This window comes from Triturus cristatus, chromosome 5_1, assembly GCF_964204655.1.
Source record: "Triturus cristatus chromosome 5_1, aTriCri1.1, whole genome shotgun sequence".
Lineage (NCBI taxonomy): Eukaryota > Metazoa > Chordata > Amphibia > Caudata > Salamandridae > Triturus > Triturus cristatus.
In genome coordinates, this window is record NC_140587.1 from 604984111 (window position 1) to 605005808 (window position 21698).

The window sequence follows — 21698 nt, forward strand, 5'->3', positions numbered from 1 at the left end:
ACACTTTGCAGGACATTTACACTTGTAAATGGAGAATAGCAAGAAGCAGTTAATTATAGTACAGAGGGTAAGAGTAAATGTACACATGTAGATTTACTCATGTTTAAATTTCCCTTTGTAATAGGCCCGGTAGCCTTGTCACAAATGTGTTTTATTTAATACTTTGGCCTGTATTTTGTATAAAAACGTACAGGTCCTGGTCAAGTGTATGAGCAAACAGTTGGTAAAAAGGTGGCTTACAGATTAAAATACACAAAGGGGCATATTTTTAAAGGTCAAGCAATGCAGGGCAGCAAGCACAGTTGCTGCATTGTGTTGTGTGAATGGAAAAAAGATTAACAGCACCATATCTACTAAGATATGCTACTCTTTACCTCTCTGCCTGCCCTAGTGCACTTTAGGTTGCTTACCGCCAATGGAGGCATCTTTGCAAGGTGGTGCAAGGATGCCTGCATTACGGGCATGATTGTTTTTGTGCAGGAAGGGATACCTTCTTTCACAAAAAACAATTCTAAGAGTCAATTCCCCTTTCCATGTGTGATAGGAAGAGGAAGTAATGAGGAATAACATATTTCTCCTTGTTACGCCATGATTGGGGTGGTGCACTATTTTGTGCAATCCCAGGTGTACTGCTTTTAATAAATCTGGGATTGTGTCGGATTACATGGGTGGATACACAGGAATGCCCATGCTCTATGCTTCAAATGCCTACCACCATAAAATGTAATGCAAAGCGGCACAAGCCGCTGCATTGAGCTACATTTATATACAAAGTCACACAAGGCAGGTCAAATCGCCCACTGCATGGCTTTGTAAATCTTACCTAAGCATGTGCATTGCCCTTGTATTGTCTTGCGCAACCCAAGGACAACCCAAAGGCTTAGTAAATCTGGGCCCAAGTATTTTTTTCTGTGGCCCATATAGTTGTGTTAATGTGACAGCAGATATGTCATCAAAAAAGTGACAGATTTTCCATTTACCTAATTACAAGTGCTAAACAATATAATGCAATTGTAATAAAGCAAACGGATTATCCCTAACATTTGGTATGGAGTAAACAATCTTAAAAATCAGGCCCTTTAAAAAATGTGGCATTGTTTACTCTATATTGGGATTAGTATAGTAAAATCTCTTATAACTGTCCCTCATTGATGTGTATACCATTTATAATTGACCTATTTACAATGTAATTGATGTGTGCAGATGTGCGCTTTTAGCTTCCTCCATAGCAAGCTATGGAGACACTGGCCAACCATCAGAGAATATGCAGGAGAGCCACACAGAGTCAGAAGGTGGAACCACTCACTCAAATGAACCCAGTGGCAATGTGGGTTATGAAGATGGCCAGGCTGCCACTATAACATTTGAATATGAGGCTTCTGACTCGTGGCAGTCAACAAACCAGCACAGGATGTGCCATCTGCTCCTGTGCCTGCCATCACCAAAATGAGTAATATCACCCTTACTCCTGTCGCCCTGTTACAAAGCCGGCATCCAGTCAGTATATGGGCTGGGGGCTCCTTCTTCCTCGGCACCTTTCCCCTTGCCTGCATCCCTCTAACACTTGCACTGGAAGTTCTAAAGAAACTCTATGTGTGGCAGATGCCATTGATGCCTGTCATCCACAACCCCTCCCATATTCTAAATCATCACTGTTTCTGTCACCATTCCTGTCCAGCACCATCATAAAAAAGTAGGTGTCTGGACATCCATCTGCTCCATTAGGACGGAGAGTCCCCTGAGGAGGACATTGCTGCAAATGGTAGCATGGAAGCGCAACGCCTGAAGGCAATTGTATATAGATTGTAATAGGACACTATTTTGTTCTGCTCCAACTCTAGACTTTTATTTTTTTGTTTCAAAGACATTTAATGAACCAGAGTTAATTGCCCTGCTTTTTTTTTGTCAGGAAGTATTTTATTCATCTGAAGAAAGATGTATATTGGCCTTTTACATTTGATTTCCAAAACAGTGATGATTTTCTGTACGTGCGGCTTACACGTCATTCCATTCTTGTTTTTTTATAAATATTTTTATTTTGCTTTTGATACAAAACCAAAACTTCAAACCAAGCATGAATACACAATGCACAATAAATATCCATCCATATCAACATGGCAAGGCACACATTAGGGTACATTATCCTCGTCCAGCCAGGCAGTAGCCAAGTTTGGGTGGCCTGAGCACAGCCGATATATAGAGTCTTAGTTACATCACACTCGGGTCTTGGGACATCGCTACATTCAAGGCTCTCTACCCGGTCCATCCTGTAGTAGGTCCCCATCCCCTGACTCCCCCCCAATGTCTAAATCATAATAGTTTTTCCATGGTGCCCATCTTTTACGAAACTTCCGTGGGCAACCCCTAGCCTTGTTGGTCAATTGCTCCGCCACCATGTATAAATCAAGACTCTCCCGCCATTCAGTCAGGGTGGGTAGTCGTGGGGCTCCACAGTATTTGGCAATGTCTTGTCTGGCCACGACCAACCCTAAGTTGGCGAGGACAAGCTTGCACCTCGGGATGTCCACTTTGGTAGGGATCCCTAAAAGGAGAAACTTCGGTTCCAGCTCTAGTTGGACTTCTAGTATATTATTCAGCTCTGCCATAATATTTTCCCAGTATGTTTGGACTTTGGGACATTCCCATAGAGTGTGTATGTATGTTGCACAACTAATGTGACAGCGAATACACTCGGGACTCGGAGCTCGCCCAATTTTATGCAGTCTTACCCAATCAAAATAGACACGGTGTAGTATTTTATATTGGATGAGTCGCAACCTTATCTTAATGGCCACTTTCCATGCATGAGTGCCGCCTCCCAGTCAAGATCATCCAATAACCCAGTGGTCTTTTCCCATTTGGCTCGGAGGGGACCCAGGTTATCCGGCATGATATTAAGTAGCGTTTTGTAGGTATACGAGATAGCTTTAGCTGGGATCTCCTCCTGAAGGAGTCGTCCCTCTAGCGGGGCATATTCCGGTAGTGTCGCCCCATTTAACCCTTCCGCCCTCCATGCATGCTTTAGACAGAGGTATGCATAAGCCTGAGTGTTGTGAAGCTGATACCGGACATGGAGTGAGCGAAAGGATGCCAACACCCCTTTGTCTAAGACATCCCCCACTCTAGAAATACCAATCAAGTCCCACTGCTTAAACCCTCTCAATTTTCTAATCTCCGTCAATCTATTCCCTTCCCATAAGGGTGTCTCTCTCGTTGGTTTGTGGTCCCATTGCATCTGCCGCTCAGAGCCTTTCCACACCTCTATCGTTCTCTGCGTTGCTTGCAGCAAGCGGCCACCTCCTCTACCTCCATAGAGATAATGCAAGTGGGTGTGTTTCCTAAATTGCAATCTTTCCAGCCTTTATGTCGGGTGGTCCCCAGGTGCATGAGTCCATTCATTAATTACGATAAGATGGGAAGCTCTATAGTATGCCCTAATGTCTGGTAGGGCCAAACCCCCGTCATAGGGGTTCCTCTGGAGTGTTGGTAGTGCAATGCCGGGATGGGCCCCATCCCAAAGGAGTATACGCAGTTCGTGGTCTATGGTTTTAAACACAGTTTCCGGTATTTTGGTGTAGGTGTTTTGCAGAATATAGAGCAATTGAGGAAGTGTGATCATTTTATACATGGTGGCCTTGCCCATAATTGTCAGCGGGAGCCTTCTCCACCACTTGACATCCTCCTGGAAGTTGGAGATAAACCGCCGGAGGTTGCGCGCAAAGCCCACCACTGCATCTGTGGTTATTTATAGACCCAGATACGTAAAGCCTTCAGTTGACCATCTCAAGCAGCTGGGATAGGCCTGAGGCGGTACTACACCTCCCACTGGGTACAAAGTGGATTTGCTCCAATTGATCTTATACCCAGCCTGGCACCCATATTCCTCGAATATCAGTAACATGTGAGGGAGTGTCTCTGCCGGGTTTGTCACATACAGTAAAATATAATCTGCATACAGTGATATGCGTTCCTCATGTATTAGACAGGCTTCATCAACAAACCCTCCCAGCCCCAGGACGACTCTGATGACGCAGGCCAGGGATTCAAGTACAAGGGCAAACAGTAAGGGGGAAAGGGTGCATCCCTATCTAGTCCCTCTCTGGATCTGCCAGGTGCCCGAGAAGGCGCCATTCACTCGAGCTCTAGCCTCCAGGGCACTCCCCACTCCCTAAACTCCGGGTCAAAGCCAAACCTCTCTAATGCACATCTCAGCAAAGCCCAATAGACAGTTTCAAACGCCTTTTCAGCGTCCAGGGACAGGAGCAGGTGGGCCTCCTCTTGATCACGGACAACGTCCATCCAATTCTCCACTCTTCGCAAATTAAATCGTGTGGCTCGTCTCGGCAGAAAACCGGTTTGGTCACCTTGTATCAGGGATGTGATGATGGTCAGGAGACGCGTTGCAAGGATTGTAGCCAATATTTTGGTTTCTATATTTAACAATGATATGGGACGATAGGACCCACATTCTTCTGGGGGCTTCCCCGCATTGGGTATCACCACCACCGTCGCTAATCTGAAATCCGGTGGGAGCTTTCCATTCTCTTTTGAGGCCTGAAAAATGTTGAGTAAGTGTGGAGCCAGCAGGGCACAGTGTGTCTTCAAAAATTCCCCAGGGAGCCCATTCGGGCCTGCAGTTTTCCCGGTGTTCAGACGGCCGGTGGCTTCGACGACCTCCGCCAGGGTAAGATCACCCTCTAATCTCTCCCTGTCGATTTGCGTAAGACTCGGGAGTTCAATCTGTTCAAGGTATCGAGCTATATTGGCTTCACTTGCTAATGTCTGTGGTGCGTAAAGTGCAGAGTAGTACCGGGCAAAAGCCCCTGCAATGTCTAGGGGTGTGGTAATGGTCCGGCCGTGCTCCCTAATGGAGGTAACCCATCTTGACTCCTGTTCCTTCCTACCCAGCCAAGCCAACAGTTTACCTGCTCTATCTCCTGTCTCATAGAGTCTATGCTGAACCGCTAACTGATGTGCCCGTGCCTCCCCACTAACCAGTGCCTGATATTCTCTTCTAGAAACGTCTATTTGGCAGAGGATATGTTCAGTCGGTGAGGAAGGGCAACTATTTTTAAGGTCCACTAGCCTGCGCTCCAATTCTAAAATCTCTTGGGTTTCCCACTTCCTCTTGTGGGCAATAATATTTTGGGCCCGGTCTCGCAAAACTGCCTTGAAGGCCTCCCACAGAGTAACAGCTGACTCTTTCAGTGCCCAAGCATTTAGTCGCCACAAAGTACCCTGAACTCCCCTGCGTGTACACACCCTCATGTGTAACGGCGAGTTGTCTGAAATGCCCCTTGCCCAATAGTCCACCTCTTCTATATGTACAACCTCTCCAGCTGGCGCGAAGAGGTAGTCCAACCGTGAGAACACCCTATGGGCCCCAGAAAAATACGAGTATGCGCGTACTGAGGGATGAAGACGCCTCCAAAGGTCTGTGAGCCCCAGGGCCTCCTGAAACCGTGCCAGGGCCGTGACCTCTTGCGCCCCGTTTGGGTCAATGTACGATCCATAGTGGGGTCACTTACATCGTTAAAGTCGCCCCCAATGATGTGTGTAGCTGGGCCAGACTGCAATAGGATGTCCGCCAGTTTATCCAACGTACGTTGTTGAAGGCGTGCGGGAGCATAGACACTAATAAGAACCCAAGTGTTGTGATTCCAGGAGCCCTGGACTGCTACATACGTGCCATCCAGGTCCTCCCATCGTCTGGTAACACGGAAGGGGGATAACTTTCGGACCAGAATCGCCACTCCTCTCGAACCTCTGGTGAAGCCCGCTTGTGCCAATGTTGTGTAAAGCCCCTACCCAGAAAGGAACAGTGGGGGCCCACAAGGTGTGTCTCTTGTAGAAATATTGCATCTGGTTTGAGCCTCTCAAGGTAATTGGAGACCATCCCCCATTTAATCTTGTTCCCCAGCCCATTTACGTTCCACGTCAGTACGCTGGATCTGCCCGTCGTCATTGTGTAAGAAGAAGCAAGGCATCCCACATCTCCCCTCGGTGCCCCACAGTACCGAAATTGTGTCTTTTCTACACAATGTTGATATCACTACCAGTGCATCGCCAGTCAACATCAATGTCAGTATTCATGCGAAAATTCAAAACTGAGTCCATCGTATCACCCTCCCCACACTCTGCTGGTACCCCTACCACCCCCAAGCTCGTCAACTAGACAACACTGGTGTAGGTAAGCCACTCAGAGGTCTGTAACCCACCTCCCTTTCCCCACCCACTCAACTATCACACACTACAAAAATGACACTCTACTGTATACCTCCCTTTTCCACAGTAAAGGCAAACCCACTACAATGACTGTAACTTACTGTATACTTCCCTTTATCTTGGCTAGAGTCCCAAAAGTTCACCAAGCCTCAGGAGTCGTGCAGTGTGTTAAGGTGGGTGTCCGACCCCGAATCTTTATTCCTCCTCACCCTCGCATTGTGTCTGCAGTGCCCGAACATCCACCACCGGGGGGCCCTGACCCATCGCCTCCAGCTGTTGAATCTGTTCCAGGAGGGGATGTTCACTGTCTATGTTCATTAAGTCTTGCCACTCCGAGTGGTCCGACTCCTCATTTGTCGTCGCTTTCTGGGATGCGCGGGACTCACAGTCCAGAGCAGTGTCTTCATCTGTGTCCGACATTGTGATGTTCCTCTCCCTTAGTCTCAGGAATCGTGCCGGCGTAGCTCCTTCAGGGGTCTGACATTTCAACACTCGTCGCCGCCGCCTTTCTTTAGAGTGTTCCCAACTAGAGCTCGGTCGCTGGCCTGTAGACAGGGCTGCCGGGACTGGCGGGTCTCGGCGCAATCGGGGTCTTTCTTCTACCCAGGACCACGACTCCTCCGGCGTCTGGAAGAACTGTGTAGTCCCTTAGAAGATTACTTTGAGTTTGGCTGGGAACAACAGCATGTATTGGATGCCAAGGGCACGGAGTTTCACTTTTACCGGGTAAAAGGTGCATCGCAGCTTCTGGACAACAGGGGAGTAGTCCGGAAATACCATCACCCTGGTGTTTTCGTATTTAATCTCGCCCTTCCTGCGCAGCTCCCGGAGTATGAGGTCCCTATCCTGAAAGTTCAAGAACCGGGAAATTAATTGTCTTTGGGGAGCCCCCGTCTGCGACCGTGTTCCCGGAATTCTGTGAGCTCTTTCTATAACAAAGCAAGAGGAAAATTGCATCTCTGGGAGGGCATCTTTAAGAAATGTTAGGAGGAAGTGGCCCGGGTCCGAGCGCGCAGCGTTTTCTGGAAAACCTACAAAACGCAGGTTATTTCTACGGGCCCGATTTTAAGCATCGTCCACGTGCCTGGCCACGTCTTTTACAGTTGCCAGAAGTCCTGCTACCTCCTTACATGTGGATCGCGAGGTGTCTTCCAGGTCTGCCACCATTGCTCCACCTCTGTAACCCATTCAGAAACCTTTTGCAGGTCCTGAAACAGAAAGGAAACCTTCGTCCGGGCCTCTGCAATTTTCCCCTCCAGACTCTCACGAGACGCATGGATCGCCTGCAGTATCGCGTCGGTATCAGGGCGGGATGCCATGCCGGCCTCCGTCCCTGCAGGGGTCGACAGCACCTTAGCGAATTTAAGCAGTTTCCCCTGCTTAGAAACCTTGGGATCCTTATCTTTCGGCATCATGCCCATACGTCCAGCCCCACGCTCACCACCACCACAGGATCCTCGAAACAAGCTGATCTCCAGGGCCGGGTCACCGTCAGTTGTGACAGGGTACACTCGTCGTCCTGGGAGATAGTACATGCAGCTCCCCACCAGGGGCACCAAATCTGTAGTACTGGCTAGGTATCTGGTTGTAACCATACGCACCTGGACTGAGGGTCTTTCCACACACTGCAACCCCCTCAACACCACACAGGGTCGGTCATGGGGCTCCTCTCCACCGTTAATTTAGTGTTACAGGATCACAATCGTCACCAGTGCTGCGCTGTCTCACAAACTAGCCCTTTAGTGCCCCCACAGCCAAGGCAGCATGATAATGGCTGGTGGTGATGGGCGGGACAGCAGCGATAGCCCTTCAGCGCGGCACCAAGGCAAAGCACAGGACAGGTAGGGAGCAAAGTTCATCGCTTGGGGGCACCTCTAGAGCACTCGCACTGTGCAGTCTTTAGGCCTCCATTTTCAGCGGGGAAGCCAGATGCCCAGGGTCTCTCTGCCAGCACCCCGTCTGCTCCCTCCATCCTTGGCCGCACTCCACCACAGGAGAGGGAGCCGGTCTCGGCTCCTCCGACTCACCCTCTTCGCCGCCGCACACAGTATGTACATAAAGCTCTACCCGCAGGTGGCGCCTCTCCAGCTGCCGTAAGGGGTCACCCAGTCTCACCGGCACTCCGCATTCAGGGTCCACCCCTCCTTTAAAGCACCCTCAGCTCCTCACCGGTCACGGAGCTCCTCATGCCCAGGTCAGAACGGGCATGCCACGGACCCAAGCCACGGCACGAAAATGCACTTTGGTCACAGTGCACCGCAGCCGGCTTCCGGTCTCACATCGCTCCCAACCGCTATCTTGTCCGAGACTACGCGCCGGTCTGCACGCCGAGAAATTCTCCAAAGATGCCTCCTGCCTGAATCAGGTCAACACTAGGCCACCCAGCGCACATCCACGCCTTCCGCTCCCCAACGGTGTAGTTTTAACTGCAAGTAGGAACAGGATGATGACAGGATTTCATCAGGGGCCAGCAGAGCTCGCGGTAAACGCAGCTACCCGGCCATAGTGCTTGCCACGCCCCCCCTAATTGTCCTTCTTATTTTATTTTTATACTTAAAGATCTAAAAGAACCTTTTGTACCTGTTGTTTATTTGCAAATATTTATTTTTATTTATTTTGAAGAGTTTTACATAGCGCTGGCTAGACCCGGAAGTATCAGAGAGCTTTACATGAGAACAGATTGTACATAGTTACATCAGTTACAATAGCATACAATAGAAACAGATACGAGTCAATAGGAGCATGAGAATGGGTGGGGGGGAGGAAGATATATTTCATTTTTAAAATCTTTCAATGTTTGTCATATGTGGTTGTGTATTCCAATATGTTGAATAGGTTAACCATTTGCCTCCATCCTCATGTCTTGATATTTCCTATGTGTTGCATGGCAGTAGTAGCCAGCATGGATTGGGAGTAATGAGGTGGGCGCGGGGTCAGGGGGCAGGAGGGGGTGATGTAAAACAAAAAAAGTTTAAAAACATACTTTCTCGCCTCTCTCCCACACGTCGTCTCAGTCCCTCTTCTCCGGGGCAGGAACAGGAAGCAGCCAAACTCCCTCCCCTAAGCCAAACACAACGCGGCATTACAGTGTTGTGATTGGACTGAGCACCGTCGATCGGTGCTCAGCTAGGTAATGGGGGCCTGGGCATGTTATCCACTCAGGCTGTAATGCAGCATACATGGAGATCATGCGTAGGGCGCATGACTGTTGGGGGAGGCCCCAGAGGGCAAGCCAAACAGTTATTGCAACACTTTGAGTCGGCAAACGACTCCTCCCCTGTTCTGAGGGCAGAGAAACCCCGCCCACCCCGCTAAGCTGCAGAGCAGGAACAAATACAATGATAATATCGAGTTATTATCATTGTATTTGTTCTTTCTTTCACTGCTTTGTAGCAGTGGGGCGACGCTCCTCCTCCTAAGTGGAGGAGCCACCACTGTTACATTGTGAGTAATTCATTCCCTTCCCTTTGTCTGTTAAATTAAATAGTAATGTTGTTGTGAGGGCCTAGTGTGAGTTGCAGTCAGAGTGGTAGTGTGTGTGCCTACATTTAACTCTAGTATTTATATGATTAAATGTAGGACTACCTTGAGTTATTGGTGTTCACATATATTTCTTACCATACATTACCTATGCCAATACCTAGGTTAAGGAGTGTAAATCCTTGCATGTGAGTGTGCATCCAGTGCATGATATTATGTGCCAGAATACAGATCAAACATACAGCTACTGGGTAATGTGAATATGCACTTGGTCTACATGGTTGCATCATAAGATTCTGGTGGATGTCAAAAGTGGGTAAAGTAGGATGAGTTGTGTTATTTTAAAACTCCAGGTTTGAAATATTAGTATGCATTTATTTTGTCAAAAATTGAAAGCAGCTCAGCTGTATTGTGTTACCATTGATTGTTTGTCTGACCACGTAGATTTAAAAGTATGTATTGGCATATTGACTTGAACTGTGGGATCAATAAAATTGTATTAGGCTCGTATTTGATATGGATGTGCAGTGTGAGTCATGTGCCAAGAAAGGAAGACAGGGTACATTGCTGTATATATGATTTAGGGGCATATTAACAAGGGCTTTATCTCTTTAAATGCCAAAGAAGCGGAGATAAAAATATCGCCCTATCAACAACAGGGTGCTAACATGCAAAATCGCATGTTAGCACCCTTTTTCACTACGCTTCCCTATGCATCTCTAATGAGATGCAAAGTGGGTGTTCCAGAGCAAAATAATAGGAGAAATGTCGCTAAGCGACATTTCTCCTATTATCAAGCTTCACCCTAACCCTGTTAGAGACAAAAAAAGCAGCGCTAACCACGGTTAATGCTGCTTTTTTACGTCTGCTAATTTTCAGACTTAGCCATGTAATCCAATGGGAGGTGGATTACATGGCTAAGTCCACCATGGGCTATCAACAAGGATATCCCTATCCTTGTAGTTTTATGACTGCATTACCAGCGATAACCTCCCAAAATGCCGCTATCGCTGTTTTTTTTATCGCCTAGGCGGTTAGCGTTGTTAATAACGCGATAACCAGGCGATATTATCCAGCGATAGCGGGCATTACAAAAATTAACGCTAAGCGCCCTTAGCGTTAATTTTCCCTGTTCCTTGTTAATATGCCCCTTAGAATCTATAAAGTTAAGTTTAGTTTCATTAATAGTTAACATAGTGAATTTAAAATGATTTGCACATTGTACTTGCCGTCTATTTTTGTTTTGTTTTGTGTTGTTGTTCATCCAGCACTGCCAGATAGAGCCACCGACCTTCGAGTGGCAGGGACATGTTGATAGAGAAGGTTTGTGTGTGTTGTGGACAGCGTTTGCCTATTTATGCTCTCATTCCACCAGTACAGATTTGAAGGCTCTGTCATGTTTCTGTCAACAAAAATTATACACTAAGGGGCATATTATTAAGGACGGCATTAAAATTATCGCCGGTTTAGTGGCAGAAAACTGCTGCCAAAGCGGCAATAATGGGCTTGATAATATGCCCTGGAGAATTCCAACAGAAGCCCATGTTCACACCAGAACATGGACTTCTATTGGAATTCTCAAGGGCATATTATCAAGCTTATTATTGCCGCTTTAGCAGCAGTATTCTGCTGCTAAACCGGCGATAATTTTTAATGCTGTTATTGATAATATGCCCCTAAATAGGTTGGATTTTCGTTGCTCCCTCCATCCTGTTTAGGGTACAACTCCATCAACCGAGAAAGGAAAATGGGGCAGAGGTGGACAATGGATGATGGACTTTTGTCCCTTGACCTGCTATCCTCTAAATCTAATGGACAGATCACTAGGGGCCATATGTAGGTAAATTATTTTTACCGATTCATAAATACCGAATTTTACCGAATCGGTATTTAAGAATCGGTAAGTTATATGTAGGTCAACATTCGGTAAACTTTACCGAATCGGTAAAATTCGGTAAACATGAATCGGAATTTACCGAATCGGTAAATACCGAAGCGGTATTTTCCGAATCGGTAAATACCGAATCGGTAAATACCGAATCGGCAGTTCAACAACACATGACTTCAAGCAGCCAATCCTGTGCAACCTCAACCCCACCCAACCAGGGAGTGGCCACACCCAGGCAGGTGCACACAATTAGCAGACTCTGGAGAGGCTGGGAGTGCTGAGGAGAGGAAGAGAGCAACTGCCAGATTCAGACCTGGAGACTGCAAGAATGGCCAGCCAGGACACAGAGAGGGAAGGAGGGGAGAGGAAGCGAAAGCTCAAATTCAGCCCAAAGGAGCTGCAAGTTCTGGTGGAGGAGGTCGTGAAGCAGCACCAGAAACTATTTGGGAAACTGTCACAGCAAGTGCCTGAGTCAGAAAAAAGAAAGATCTGGCTTGGAATCCAGGCACAGGTGAATGCCATAGGAGTGACCCCCCGGGACATCGATGTCCTGAAGAAGCGGTGGTATGACATCCGCATTATCACCAAGAGGAAGGTGGCAGATTTAAAAAAAGAGGCCAGCCAGACAGGAGGTGGACGCAACAGAGCACCAGCCCTGACAGAACTGGAGGAGCTAGTGGAGACAACGATCGAGCCAGAAAGCATCGTGGGGATTGGGGACGCTGACAGCTCCGCCAGAGGCACCTCCAAACAAGGTAAGACGCTTGCACAGCAATGTGCCCCCCCTACCCCTATCCCAACTCCCAAAATGTGCCATGAGAATCCAACTCCAGTACAGGTATTAGTGCATGCCGGCAATGCATCATGGGAGATGTAGTCCCTGAAAGGCCAAACATGATACGAGGACATTGAGATACTGTCTAGAAATTGTATTGTCATGTCAGCAAGACCAAGCTTCAGGTACACTTAGCTGCTGTTGCTTTTCTGTCCACAGGCACTACTGCGAACAGAACTGGCCATGAGAAGGGAGAGAGAGCACACCACACACCCAGCACAGAGAAGGCCACCACCAGTTCCGGCCAGGGAACGGCACCACAGGCACTTACACCACCCCAGCCAGCATCGCCGCTCCAGCCAGCATCCCCAGTGCTGCAGGTTTCACCACCATCTTCACCACCTGCACAGCACAGGTTGAGTAGGCATCCTGCAGCTAGGTTGGATGTGACCGACTCATCATCCGATGAGTCGAGGGGCCCGGAAACGTCCACTGTACCCCAGGATGTAACCCATGCCAGTGTGCCGTCCGAGTCTGAGGGAGAACACACTGTTGGCAGACGGCGCCGCAGGGCTCGGCCGCAGAGTCCACCTCCCCTTGGGCAGGGCCATGGAGTGTTCTCAGGTCTTGAGGGCACCATGGTGAAAATACAACGCGTACGTGCAAGGGCAATGGTGTCCGTACAGCGAAAGATGCGTGGCCTACACAACACCTTTGGAAACATTGAAAAGGGCATCACCACCATGGCAGGGGGCATTGCGGATATGGCAGCGGGCATGCGGGACATGTCCCAATCCATCATGGAGCTGTGCTTAAAGTTCGATGAGGACAGGGCCACACGGCGCAGGGGACAGCAGAGGAAGGATCAGACCTCGAGGGCAGTGAACCGGCTGGCGACTGCCACATCGCTGATCTGCAGGCGCTCTGTTGCGATGCAGGAGGGCCTTGCACAGTGCAGCACAGATGTGTCCAGGGGGATAGTTAGGGTCACAAGTGCACTGGAAGTGCTGCTCACCAGCCAGTCTGCAGCAGCTGGCGCTTTGGATGCTGGCGTTACAGAAGACACGACCAGCAGGAGCAGCATAACCCCCCCCGTCCCAGACACTCGTCGGAGCAACAGGCGTCAACGTGGTGCCACTGGTACCCCAGCCAGTGAGGACGCCCCCTCAATTCCATCCCGCACTGCTGCGCGTGGGCACAAACATTAATGCCCCATGCGAAACTTTGACACATTTGGGTGAAGTAACCCTTAACTCACGAAATTTAATTTTTCATTGTTGTTGCAATACAGTTTCCTTTGTGTTGTGGCGTAGTGCTGCCTGATTAAACTACGTCATGGCATCCAACTACAGGCTGTGTCCCCTTACTCATTCAGAAATAGTTGGATGTGATCTCTGCCCGTCTCACTCTTCCATCTGTTGCTGCTTGTACTCCTGCTGCGTTGGCCTCTGCATGCGCAGTCTCATCATCATTGTCCTCAATATATGTCATTTCGACCTCTGTGCCTCTCTTTGTGGCAAGGTTGTGCAGCATTGCACAAGTGGCACTAATCTTGCAGCAGAGGATGGGTGTGTACTGGCGTGCACCTCCACTCTTATGGAGGCAGCGAAACCTGCTCTTCAGTAGTCCAAACGTGCGCTCCACCACATTGCGAGTTGATTTGTGTGCCACATTATATCGTCTCTCACTCTGGGTTGATGGGTGTAGGTAGGGAGTGAGGATGAATGACCGCACGGCATATGCACTGTCCCCTAGGTGAGTAAAAGGGAGTCATCAGTCACATGCCTCAATACACTATGATTTGCACTAGTACTATGTAGCGTCACTGTTACTTACCTAGCAGGTATCCTTCTCCGAATTCTCCCGCAAGCAGTCGTGTGTAGATCCCACTGTTCTGGAAGATGTAGGAGTCATGGGTGCTCCCAGGGAATTTGGCAACGATATCAGTGATGATGTTCCCTGCATCGCAGATTACTTGCACATTGATGGAGTGGGTGGACTTTCTGTTTCTGTAGATGTGCTCAGTGGCAGCTGGTGGGCAGATTGGGATGTGTGTGCCATCTATACAGCCAATGACATGGGGGAACTGTGCCATATGATAAAAGTCAGTTTTAGTTTTCTGCAGTTCAGCCTGTGTGTTTGGAAAGCTGATGTAGTGGTGCATTCTCTGCATCATGGCATCCAGGAACTTCCTGAAGAAACGGGACATGCAACTCTGGGAAACACCGCCCACCGCAGCTATCACCCCCTGGTAACTGCCAGATGCAAGTAGGTGTAGGCTGCAGAGCACCTGCACATGTGGTGGTATGGCATGGGCCCTTCTTGTTGGCTGGTCCAGGAGTGGGTGCAGGTCCCTTATCAGGTCCAAGATGGTTTGGGGGTGTAGCCTGTACCTTTCATGTATCTCTGCGTCAGTCAGTTGGAAGAGTGTGATGCGCTGTCTGTAGATGCGTTCCTCCCGTCTCCATATCCTCAGTCCTGCAGCCTGTAGACGTAGCCGCCTTGCAATGACATACAGAGCAGCCATGTTGTCCATGCTGTTGCATTTTGGGATTGCTTAAATGCACTTTTGAAAATTACCACCTGCTTTCTATCAGTGTTAATTACCGACTCTTATTTACCGATTTTTAAGGATTTCTTAATTACCGAATTTACATACATATCATTTTTCCGTATTACCACTTCATATTTACCACTTCATATTTACCGATTCGGAAAATGTGTATTCGGTAAATTTGAAGCGGTATTTTTGAAGTCGGTAAATTTGAATCAGTATTTACCGATTCATATTTACCGAATATGTGTTTTTGGCCTCCTACATCTCAACTATCTAAATACCGGTCGGTAACGTGTGTTTTACCGAATTTCGGCCGTTACCGACCGGTATTTGGCTACCTACATATGGCCCTAGGTGTCTAACGGGTAAACATTCGTTTTTTTGACCGCCCATCCGTATTTGCCAAACTATAAATATGGCCTTTACGTTGCTCCAAAGATCACTTGAGAAATAAATGCACCTAATTAGGTGATTCAAAAGAAAGAGCTAGAGAACTGTCAGATAGTTCCCCCCTCTAATTTAATTTGAGCGCACTTCATTTCTGAGCCACCATTTTTGAACTGCTGTGGTGCAAGCTCTACATAGTAAGACAACAGCGATGCCATTTTGTGTTGACATGCAAAAGGTTTATGGACCACAACAAACTACCTCCACTGAGGATGATAATAGGAATTGGAGTCTGCAGATATGCATTTCACATCTCCTTGTGCTTGAACAATTAATTATTGTGCTTGTAATATAAGGGGGCCACTTTGGATTACGGCAGAGAATACCCCTACACAGACATTTAGTAGATTTGAAAGTTTTTAAATCTTGATAATTCAGAAGAGCATTACAATATTCATTGACATCGGTGTGCCTGTTTATTGTTTACTGTCTGCAAATCCAGTGGATCGGAATCACTGTTTATTGTTTACTATCTCCAAATCTAGGGGCCCGATTCACAGAACTAACTTAAGACAAAATCCTAAACTTACTACCATTTTAGTATTCACAGAAGGCACTTACTCATTTCGGTATTCACAGAAGGCACTTCCTCATTGCGGTATTCACAGAAGTTAGGAGTCCTAACTTTAGGACTCCTAAATGCCTTCTGTGAATACCGAAAGTCTTAAAGTTAGGATTTTTCTCAGTTTAGGATTAGTAAAGTTAGGACTCCTAATTTAACTACTGCTAAACTGAGAAAAATCCTAACTTTAAGACTTTCGGTATTCACAGAAGGCATTTAGGAGTCCTAAAGTTAGGAGTCCTAACTTTACTACTACTAGTGCCTTCTGTGAATACCGAAATGAGTAAGTGCCTTCTGTGAATACCAAAATGGTAGTAAGTTTAGGATTTTGTCTTAAGTTAGTTCTGTGAATCGGGCCCCCAGTGTATAAGGAAAACAACTTTCACAGCTACAGTTGGAGAACATCAACAAATATGTTTAATAATGCAATGTATAGTTAAGACACCTTTTACGTGTCATGGAACTGTGGAAAAGTGTAAAAAGACAATTTGCTAATACGCATAATTTTATCAAGTATCCAATAGAACAGTTCAAAAGTAACCTAGGCTATACTCAAATTATGTTCAACCAATCACAAATATGTACTAAAAACAGCATTAATTTAAGTAATGGTAAGATAGGATCAAATTACTGGAAGAGGTGACTGTAAACTTCATAAAATGCAAATGTTTGAAACAATTCTAACAAGGATAAATACTGCAAATTGCAGAACTGCAACTTATTGCTTCACTCAATTTAGGTCTTACAACAAGCTCTTCCAGTGGTGTCTCAATGTGTGTCCCTTAATCTCACACATTGAGTCCAGCATTTGCGCAACCAGAAATTTATAGAGGCTATTACTAGTCAGTGCCATCATAATTGTCTATGTTGTGGGGTGAGAGACATTTCGTGGTACTTGCATGCCAGGAGAGCAGGAGATGTGACGCAGACACCGAGGGCCTGATTCACAAAGGTGTACTTAGACCTGAAGTCTACGTTTAGACCTAAACTCTAACCTTAGACCTAAAGTCGAAGTTCAGACCTTAAGTCTATCTTCAGACAGAAAGTCAAAATTTAGACCTGAAGTCTAAACTTAAACCTGAAGTCTAAACTTACACTTTAGGTATAAAGTTAGACCTCAGGTCTAAAGTTGAACTTTAGGTCCAGACTTAGACTGCAGGTCTAAAGATAGCCTTCAGGCCTTACTTTACTCTTGTGAATCGGGCCTAGAGAGTTTATGTTCTAGACAGGGTCACAAGGAGTCCCGCATTTGATTTTTTATACATCCGGTCAAGCTGGTTTTATGTGTGACATAAATCCATCCCCATCATGGTAGCCAGGTGACTTACTAAATCCCTCCCCACCTTGGATTATGAAATGTATCTTTTCCGCTCCCCTGCTCTCAGTTTCAGCTCATGGACTTTATGGATTGAGTTTGGCTCTTGAGATGTACTGATGCCTGGGATGTGATACTTCTTCTTGTTCAATGAGGGGTGTTGAGTTTTTCGATGGCTTTCTTAAGGACTCTTTCAGATGCTGCTGGCTAGTATGATCTGCAAAGTCACAGGGAATACAGGTGATAGGCGTTTAAAGTAAACCATTCCCCTTGGCCTGACATTTAAGGATCATACCTTAACCCACACAAGCACTCTGGTGGTTCATTTGTGACTTCCATGGTGTACACAAGTTCTTGAACCGTGAGATGTTGTGAATAACAGTCTCAGACCCTCTTTGGCCTGTGAACATTGTATGTTTTACTGTTATATGGGCCAGGACTCTTTCGCAATGGGTGCATAATTTCCATCGTGGGGCATGCTGTGATGTGCCTTGGCAGAGGTTGACCAGAGGTTTGAGGTCTGTGAGTACTTTGAAACATCTGCCATACAAATAGAGAAGAAAATGTGAATGCCTCCATTTGATTGCAAGTGCTCGATTTGGCAATATCATATCTACACATCAGTTAATACTCTGCTAACGGAGCTGACATCTACTATTGGTTCTCTCTTGTTTGAGGGGCTAATGTATACCATGGTTGTGTCACTGAGAAATGCTTCTCTGACTTTCAGGACGGCTTGTTTATGGGATGATCCTCATTTCCAGCTCACTTGTGCCTTCTTGAGTGCTTACAATTACTCTGTCAGGGTTGCCAAGTTTGGAATAAGCCAGCTGCAGTAATTTGCAATTTCCTGGAAGAGTCAGAGGTTTTAGCATGGGCATTTCTGATGTTGTTTGACTTCTTCAGTTCTACTTTTACTCCTTTGCTTGAGAATATGTAGCCAAAAAACCTCAAAATTATCTTCAAATAATGTCCACTTTTCATGGTGTAGCGTAAGGCTGTGATCTGAGTGTCATTGTTGTGATGGCTGCCATATATTGATGATTTTCTTCAACTCTTTTGGAGTAAATGAGAATATCATCACTTATGTTGAACACAACCTCCAGACCTGACAATTTCTCTCTCACTGTGTTCTGGAAAGCTTTGGCCACAGACAAGATACCAAACCTCCGCCTCTTGTGTCTTCAGAGCACTAAGTGGATTAAGAATGTAGAAATATATCAGTTTGCAGGGTGCAGAAGTAATTGGTAATATTCTGCATTAAGAATTACCTTGTAGAACCGTTGTGCTCTGGTGAGGTCTGCCTTTAAAAAGTCCATGGTTGACATAATGTTGCATTTTGCATAACAATGTGATTGGGGAGCCCCATGCCTATGCACACATATATAAAGCATGGTTGATTGGATATTGGTACAATAACCATGGGCACACCTATGTCCCAGACATTTTTTTGTTACATCCATTGCTTTTAATTGCTCCAGCTCCTGTTCCACTTGAGGAGGTACAGAGTAATTGGTTTGATTGTGGTGTCAATGTGCAATTTGACAGTGTGCCCTTTGAGACACCCAAGCCCATGAAATGGGTGTTCAAAGTCTTGAGAATACTTTTGATCTAACACTTATTGACTTGTTCCACATAGAAGACCAAGCCAAGCTCTTCCGCCATGTGGTAGCTCCATAGGGTTCTACCCCTTTTGGTTGTGCCATAGAATTTCACTTCCATTTCATCAACTATGAGGCACACTTTGTACTCAAAGGTTCTAGATATAGGCAGAGGGGACAGGCTCCATAAGTATACATTTTGATTTTGGGAGCACATATGTAGGAGAGTAGGATCTGCTTCTTATGGTTACCCTCACTTTTTGCTGATGTAACACTGTTTTTCGACTTTAGTCTGGCTGGGGCCCTGCCATTCAGGACCCCAGCCTAGCTGCTTCCTCTCTAAATGGATTCCTAATACCTTAGGTACACAACAGATTGGATTCTGAGGTGCCCTTATAAGTCCCTAGTATATGGTATATTATGTGCCCAGAGCATAGGTACCCCAGAGGGCTACCAGGGGCTGAAGCATGTATTATGCCACCCCTGGGAAGCCCTCCAAAATGACACCATAGGTCTGGTACTGCAGCCTGGGTAACGTGGTGCAGGCACCCCTTACTGAGATATAGGTTCACTATATCTCACCAATCACTACACATATAAACCTATAAGTCACCCCTATGGCAGGCCTTATCAATCCTGAATGCAGGGTGCTTGGTTTTGTGTGATAGGGTGCCCATGCATGAGCAGAGCCCCTCTGCAGCCTTCGGAATCTCTTCTTCGGGGTTGTCTGTGAAGCAGCCTGACCATATACTCTTAAGAGCATTATAACCAAATGGTAAATGCTAACTTTGGACTGGCTGCACAGAAACGTGTTGTGTTTGGTGTCAAACACCTTTGAATCATACCCCCACACCAGTAACTGGTGTGGGAGTATGATCCCACCCTTCTAGAGGGAGAGACATGACAGCACCGGTATACCAGGTACCAGCTTAAAAGAGCCCTGGAATCACAAAATGGATGCTGCAGCCACAGACACGAGTCTGGCCTCCTGCTGCTGACCGAAACTCTGGCAGGGGAGGCCTGGACAATAGATTTCCTGTCACAGTGAGGTGTTATCACCTTCTAGACAGGCTTTAGTGAATTGGGGCTGGGTGGGTGCTCTCTAAGAGTGCTTTGAAGTCCTGCACTGGGGGCACATTTGATGTCCCTGTGCATAGTCCAGTTCAATCCAGTTGCATGGGGTAACAGCCCCTGCTTTGGCGCAAAACTGGACAAAGGAAATGGGTGTAACCACCCCTCTTTCCAAACCCTCCCATAGGTGTCCCCTGAGTTAGTCCAACCCCTTCCTTGGGTATAAATAAGGAACCTCTGTAACCAGAACTTTAGATATTCCTGGACAAAACTCTGAAATTGAATCCTGGACATTCGATGACCTGTTCAACGCCAGATGACTGAAGAATGTCCCTTGAGGTAAAGGAGTTACTCCCCTGCTTGCAGGCCTCTTGCACCTGAAACACCCGACATTGGTGGGCATTCGTCTATCGTGCCCTTGGTCACTGGCAAGTGACCCAGACTCTGTGCCCTCTGCTTTCAGATTCTTCACATCTCTGATCCAGGCTTGGATCTCTTTGGACACTTCGCATCTTCTCGGCAGCAGCACTTCTTCGCAAGCTGCCATTTAAAATGACAACACGACCCAACGCCATTTGACACCTATGCACCCGTCTTCCCTGGGTGAGGTAACTTGAGTACTCTGGTGCTCCTGTGGGTATTGACCCTAGAACTGCCTAAGTCCAAAAGGGTTTGGACCTAGTCCATTTCTAAGTGTCCTTTAACTAAATCTAACCGCGACTTTTCCCATAGAAGCTAACGGGAGCTCGCGGCTGTGTTCTCACACTGCTGGGGACCTTCCTGATATTGCTCCCTACCATTCATAGAAAATTTGGAATCAGGGCAGGTTTTTGCTTGCTATCTTGCTTGTGTTGGTCATAATGGTGCATACTGGAGGAGGGCAGTATTTAATCTGGGGGATGCTTGATTTCCCCCATTCCCTGTACACTTGCACAAAGTAGCTCAGCTTGTTTAATTTGGATCAGGTCTTTCCTTGTGCTGGGTTCCTCGATGAGTGGTGGGTCTCTAGCCCACAGTTTACACGTTTTATGGGAGGCACACTGTTTGGATATCATTTGAGGTGGTTGTCTCTTCTTAACCACATTCATACATTTCAGGGATACTCTTGAGTGTGCCACTTTCATTTGCTTGTCTCTGCTGTTTGATAACTTGTGGGAGCAAGCAAGTATTCCCCTCTCATCCAGCTTCCTGCCAGATTATTGCATGATCAGCCACTGCACCACAGACAATCTGGACCCTTGTATTAACAGCACCCACACTTCCATCCATGGGTCATCACTGGTATATGTGATGGTCATTTTGCACAGACGCACATAGAAACAGTCAATGTTTTCTCCTTCTCTACAGCACACATTGAGGGCTGTACCTCTTGATTTGTAGTCGTCATAACCTCCAGTGTTGTGGAAATTCTGAAACAGCTTGAAGAACTCTTCTACAAAATGCAGCTCCCTCTTCACAGTGGTGTCAGCTTCACTTGTGGCTCAAAACATGTTGTTCTGTCCGCTAAAAGACGTTTCCATCAACAGCCATTGTGGGGGGGCTTCACGCTTGCTAAATGAGATTTGATCCCTGTGATGAAGTGCACCATTGTGCCGCCAATGTGCCTGCTTGCCCTTGTATGCCTGTTGATGGTCTTCCTGCTGTCTTCTTGATGCAACCATGCAAGGATGCTGGCCTGTAATTGTTCATCTGCTATCTTGTAAGTGTGTAGCTTGAATTGTTGATAGTCATTACACCAAGGTCAGGGAAATCTGAGATGACATCAGCAAATGTGTGT